Below are 6,000 nucleotides of genomic sequence, written 5' to 3'. Positions count from 1 at the left end.
AGTTGGTGTCCTCCGACGGCACTTCTGTTCCCGAGTTGGTGTCCTCCGACGGCACTTCTGTTCCTGAGTTGGTGCCCCCTGACGGCACTTCTGTTCCCGAGTTGGTGTCCTCCGACGGCACTTCTGTTCCCGAGTTGGTGTCCTCCGACGGCACTTCTGTTCCTGAGTTGGTGCCCCCTGATGGCGCTCCTGTTCCAGAGTTGGTGTCCTTCGAAGGATCTTCTGTTTCCTCATCGGCACCCACCGACGGCGCTCCTGTTTCCTCATCGGCACTCCCAGATGGCGCTCCTGTTTCCGAGATGACGCCCCCAGATGGCGCTTCTGTTTCCGTGTTGGTGCCCCCCGATGGTGCTTCTGTTCCCACGTTGGCGCCCCCCGACGGCGCTTTTGAACTCTCGTCGGCGCTCCCCGACAGCGCTTCTGGTCTCCTATCATGCCTACCGCAAGGCATATTAAATGACTTCGAATTTGCCCCTCAAGGTCCAGGACCTCCTTTTTGTTTTTGTATTTGGGCACGCCAGGAGTCGTGCCTTCGGGGAGGGGCCTACTGTCACGCTTGGAGCCTCAGTGTGATCCTGTGCTCCAGTGTGCCACGCCCTTCTCTCCCCAGTCTCCAGCCAGCCTCCCTCTCCTGATTGGTTAGCTGGGGCTAATTAGCCCCAGCTGCTACTATTTAGGAGAGGCTCAGGGAAAGGCTGGTTGGAGACTATTGCATGGTAACTCTGTTTGCGTCTGGGATCTCGGCTCCTGGTACTCTGTCCGTTCTCGCTCTGTTTGCTCTGTTTGCTCTGTCTGCTCTGTTTGACCTGTTTCGTCGGTTTCGCCTGTTTCGTCTGTTTAACCTGTTTAGCCTGTTTGTTTGCCCCGTTAGCCTGTTTAGCCCCGTTAGCCTGTTTAGCCTGTCCGTTAACCTGTTTAGTCTGTTTAGCCTGTTTGTTTGCCCCGTTAGCCTGTTTAGCCCCATTAGCCTGTTTAGCCTGTTTGTTTGCCCCGTTAGCCTGTTTAGCCCCGTTAGCCTGTTTAGCCTGTCCGTTAGCCTGTTTAGCCCCGTTAGCCTGTTTAGCCTGTCCGTTAACCTGTTTAGTCTGTTTAGCCTGTTTGTTTGCCCCGTTAGCCTGTTTAGCCCCGTTAGCCTGTTTCGCCTGTTTGTTTGCCCCGTTAGCCTGTTTAGCCCCGTTAGCCTGTTTAGCCTGTCCGTTAGCCTGTTTAGCCTGTCCGTTAGCCTGTTTAGCCTGTCCGTTAGCCTGTTTAGTCTGTTTAGCCGGTTTAGTCTTTGTTTCGCCTGTCCGTTAGTCCTGTTCAGTCCTGTTCTGTCAGTTTACCCTGTCTTGTCTTTATTATTATTAAATATAGTTTCTGTCACACATCTCCGCGCTTGTGTCCGCCCCTCCTGTCCGTCTAGCCCACAAACCGTTACAAAACCGATCGCTGTTTGCTGTTGGAAACTTATTTAAAATACATTTTAACCAGCAATATTAATCAAACAATGACTGATATTGGTTATTGGTTAATCGATTATTTATTATCAATTATCATTATTATCAATAGCCTATAACTATAATCAAACTGAGTGCTTCTGTATATTCTGATCATGACCACAGTCCATGTTGGATTGGATTGGATCCATATCCCAACTAAGATGTAGGTACAAGACCAATACTAAGAAATCACATATAATAGATAGATAGACAGACAGATACTTTATTTATCCTGAGAGAAATTATTGATCTCCAACAGCTGAACAAGAAACAAGATTTGAGACTCGAACATTCTTCAGATTTCATGTAAAGCTTCAAGTGAATTTACTGCTGAGCAGCTGAAAAAAACTAAAAAGCCACAAACAAAAAGAAAAACAGTCAAATAAAGATACAAAAACATCCTCCGCCACAACAGAGAAAGAGCGAATTATTTACGTTTGTGTAATCTATAATAGATTATATATCTATAATCGGATTGTGACTTTTTAACATACATTACAGTTATTGTTTTGGTCCTCTAAGGAATAAAACAGTGATAATGTGAGTTATTCTTAATTACAGTAAAGTGTGCTCACATTTTTAAACATGCACTGAATCTGCCTATAAAAATGTAATTAAATAATATACCTGCTATGGCATTTTGGAACAGTAGATGCCAGTACATGCCAGTAGATGTTATGCTTTATCCCCTGATTTTGCCATTAAAAGGCGGTGGTTCCTGATTTCCTCTCAGAACTTTAGAGAACTTTGTATAGTGAAGACACACTGTCCTCGTTCATCATCTCTCCACTGTTGTACAGGTTAGTAATGCAAGTACGTATATTAAAATAAAAACCTTTAATATAAGAGTTTTAACACTTGATTAGGGTAAATCTGTGAATGGTATTGAAGTAAACTTACAGGAATTGAAATGTTTGTGGTTATTTATTTAGAACATTTATTTATTTAGAACAGATTTAGTTAACAGATTATAAAGTAAAAATAATTTGTGTGTAATTGTAATGCTAGAGAGCTAATGCTAGCCATGCCAACACAGTTTCTTCTACAATTCTGATGTCTGCATCAGACACAATTCTTTAATGTTTATTTATAATAAATCTATAATCAGATTCTAAATCCCTAAACACATTCAGGACCTGAACCCAGTTTGTTTTGTTGTTTTTGGTCTTTGGTTGTTTTCTACATCTGTTCATGTCCAGCTAAACTAAACTAAACAAGGTTTTGTGTTATTTTATGTTGTAAGATTGTAAAACATCTATTATATTGTTTATATTTATGTGTATTAGATAAACTCATTATGCTCTTACAGAAGAGCTTCCATAGTGAACGTTACCTTACTCCAGTTTAAGTACAACAGTCAAAGAATACAAACCTGCTGAAACCCAGTGCTACCCACCGAGCCTCCATGCCACCCCATTACACTGTATTTAAAGAAATCATAGTACTAAATAAAAAAGGTCATAATCTTGGGAACAACATATGACCTGACAAAATAATAACAATAATAATGATTATAATATGTTTACACAGGGGGAGAGAGGTGGACTGGAGCAGCAGCTGATTCTAGATAAAGTGAAGCACCTGAAGAGAAACAAACTTTTGTTTATTGTTCTGTAGGTATGATCTGCCAATTTTACACTAAAAACATGTTAAGAAAATATTTAAGATGGTATATTTTTATTTATTCTAATTACTCGTTTGCAGGATAAAGCAGTAAAACTCGAAAATGAGCAGTCAAGATTCTGACATAACTGCATTAATAGAGGCATCAGGAGAGTCCACTTTCAAAAGAGCATATGAAAAAGCACAAGAGATGGTAGACCAGTTGAACAACGTCTCACTGGACGTTGCTGTAACTGGAGAAACTGGGTCAGGAAAGTCAACTTTCATTAATGCAATCAGAGGACTGAGTGATGATGATGAAGGTGCAGCTGAAACTGGAATTACTGAAACCACCACTGAACCAACCCCTTACCAACATCCAACAATGTCTAATGTGACTTTCTGGGACCTTCCAGGAATTGGAACCACAAAGTTTAAGGCTAAAAATTATCTTAAGAAGATGCAGTTTGCCAGTTATGATTTCTTCATTATCATCTCATCTGAGAGATTCAGAGAGAACGACGTCCTGCTGGCCAAAGAGACCAAAATAAGAAAAAGCTGTTTTACTTTGTTAGATCAAAGATAGACAACGACATCCGTGCAGAAGAAAGTAAAAAAAAACTTTAACAAGATAGAAATGCTCAGTAAAGTCAAGCAGAATTGTGAAGAAAACCTCAAAGAAGTTTTTCTCATTTCCTCAATGGATCTCTCTGCATTTGATTTTGATGAGCTTGTGGACACACTGATGTCAGATCTTCCACAGCATAAACGATACGCTCTAATGAAGTCAGTACCAGTCAGTTCTGTGGCTATGTTGAAGAAAAAAGTCAGAATGTTTGAGGTAGCCGCCTGGGCTGCAGCAGTTTGCTCTGGTGTAGTTGCAGCAGCTCCAGTACCTGGGCTATCATTAGCATGTGATGCTAGCATTCTAGTGGCTTTCTTTACAAGTTGCTACTTCTCGTTTGGTCTTGATGACAAATCACTTGAAAGATCTTTGATACGAGTCAACAAGCCACTTCTGAAATCTTTGATAAAATCTCCACTTGTACTGGCACTGGCGTCAAAATCAGCTATTACATATAAGCTCCTGAAGAATGGACTGAACGAGCTTGAAGAGGCGGCGCTGGTGGTACTAAGTGAGGCGGGTTAAAGCAGTGTACTGATGGTACTTTTAGTAGATCAAATATATAATCAATAATAATAATTATTATGTCAGCAACACATCATGTTTACATTTCACAATCAGATTTAACAGAACATACTCGCTTAATTAACACATTTGATTTCATGTTTTGTGTATTATAATATTGTGATCAGATTAGTTTTGTGGTTGTTTTCTCTTGTTTGTATCTTGTTTGTGTTTCAGAATGAAATCTGCTTAAAACACAACCCCAAATCAGAAATCAGTTTGCGACAGTATTAAAAATGCAAATAAAATGTTGCTCCTTACATTGACTTTGACTTTTATTTGATGTCAGACAGGATGACGCTGAGATATTTCATCTTTTATCTGCTCAACTTTATTTTATTTATTAATAAACATCCATAATAAAAGTCATTCCAAAAAAAAGTCTGGATGGGGGCATTTAATATCATTAAACCATTCAAGGAATTGGGAGGAATTTCAGTGCTTAAAGGCCAAGGGTGCGAGCTTAATCTGAACGCTCGTGAACCTCTACTCAACACTAGCTGATATAACCACATGGTGAGGGATTATTTTATCAAACCTTTATCAAGCTCTACGTGTTTGCAGAAAGAACGAGACAAAATAAAAGCTCGGTCTCCTCGGTGCCAAAACCTCTTTTAAGTGGTGAAAAGGAACGGCAACATTACAAAGTGGTAAATGCTTTACTGTCCCAACTTTTTTTGGAATGTGTTGCAGGACTGAAATGCAGGAATGGATGTTTATTAATAAATGAAATGAAGTTGAGCAGATAAAAGATGAAATATCTATCTGTGTTTTTATATATTTTATTGACAGACATGGACATTTAACATGAAGTAACTTTGTATTTGATATTTATCTCAACATGAATAATCATCCAAAGTGATCTGTCTTTCTGCTGGAGACCAGCATTTGTTTTTCTTCAGTAAACCACACCCAGGTGTTTTGATTATTTTTCTCAAAATCATTTCTAATCATGTTATAAATAGCACAGCTATACAAATAAATGGACATACACTTTCCTGAACTCGTTTACTCCTGAAGCTACACAGTACAGTGCATTCGTGGAGTAATTTAGTCCAGTTTTTATCCTATTTTTATGTTCATTATTTTTTGTTTGATAAAGAATTCTAATAAAAAATAAAATGTATTTAACGTGTAAACATTTAATCCTTCTTACAGGAGTGAATAAGTTAAAACAGTTGTTTTATTAAACAACACACCATTCAATTTAGACATTAATCTGTTTATACTAAGACAATGAGCAGTCAATATTCTGACATAATTGCAGTCAAAGAGTTGTTATGGAAGAAAATAGATTTATTTTTAATATTACTTTAAGTTTAGTAAAGGCTGTTTTGTTTGATATTTAAAGTGTCGTAAAAGCTGGTTGTTTGATCTTTTGTTATACTGTGCTGGGGTGGAGACTTGAGTTTAGACTACAGAGATAAGCAGCTATTGTTAAGCAATAACAGGGGAAGCAAATGGGGGTAATCGGTATCTGGGTGGAGACTTTTAAGACAATATGGGGACTTCAAAAGTGAGAGGAGGGGTATAAAAGGTAATTCACAAGTCTGTCTGGGGTTCTTTATTTTAGCTTGCAAACAGCTGTAAAGAACCCACGGCCGTGTTTTATTTAATAAATCTTCTTCAATCCAGTCCACGGGTATTGTTTAATTTATTTTATAGTCTAACCACAATTTTTCTATTACAATTTGGCGCCCAACGTGGGGCAGTTCGACTGGCAGACCTACG

At 39.0% G+C, this 6,000-nt stretch overlaps 1 pseudogene; it reads left to right on the top strand.

The window, feature by feature from the left end:
• The first annotated feature begins 3,015 nt into the window (after nt 1-3,015).
• LOC134317296 (T-cell-specific guanine nucleotide triphosphate-binding protein 2-like) lies at nt 3,016-4,351 on the top strand (annotated as a pseudogene).
• Nucleotides 4,352-6,000: the final 1,649 nt, after the last annotated feature.

The sequence above is a fragment of the Trichomycterus rosablanca genome, chromosome 1 (assembly GCF_030014385.1).
Source record: "Trichomycterus rosablanca isolate fTriRos1 chromosome 1, fTriRos1.hap1, whole genome shotgun sequence".
NCBI lineage: Eukaryota > Metazoa > Chordata > Actinopteri > Siluriformes > Trichomycteridae > Trichomycterus > Trichomycterus rosablanca.
Note: the sequence above shows the minus strand (reverse complement) of the source record. Positions and strands in the feature narration are given on the sequence as shown.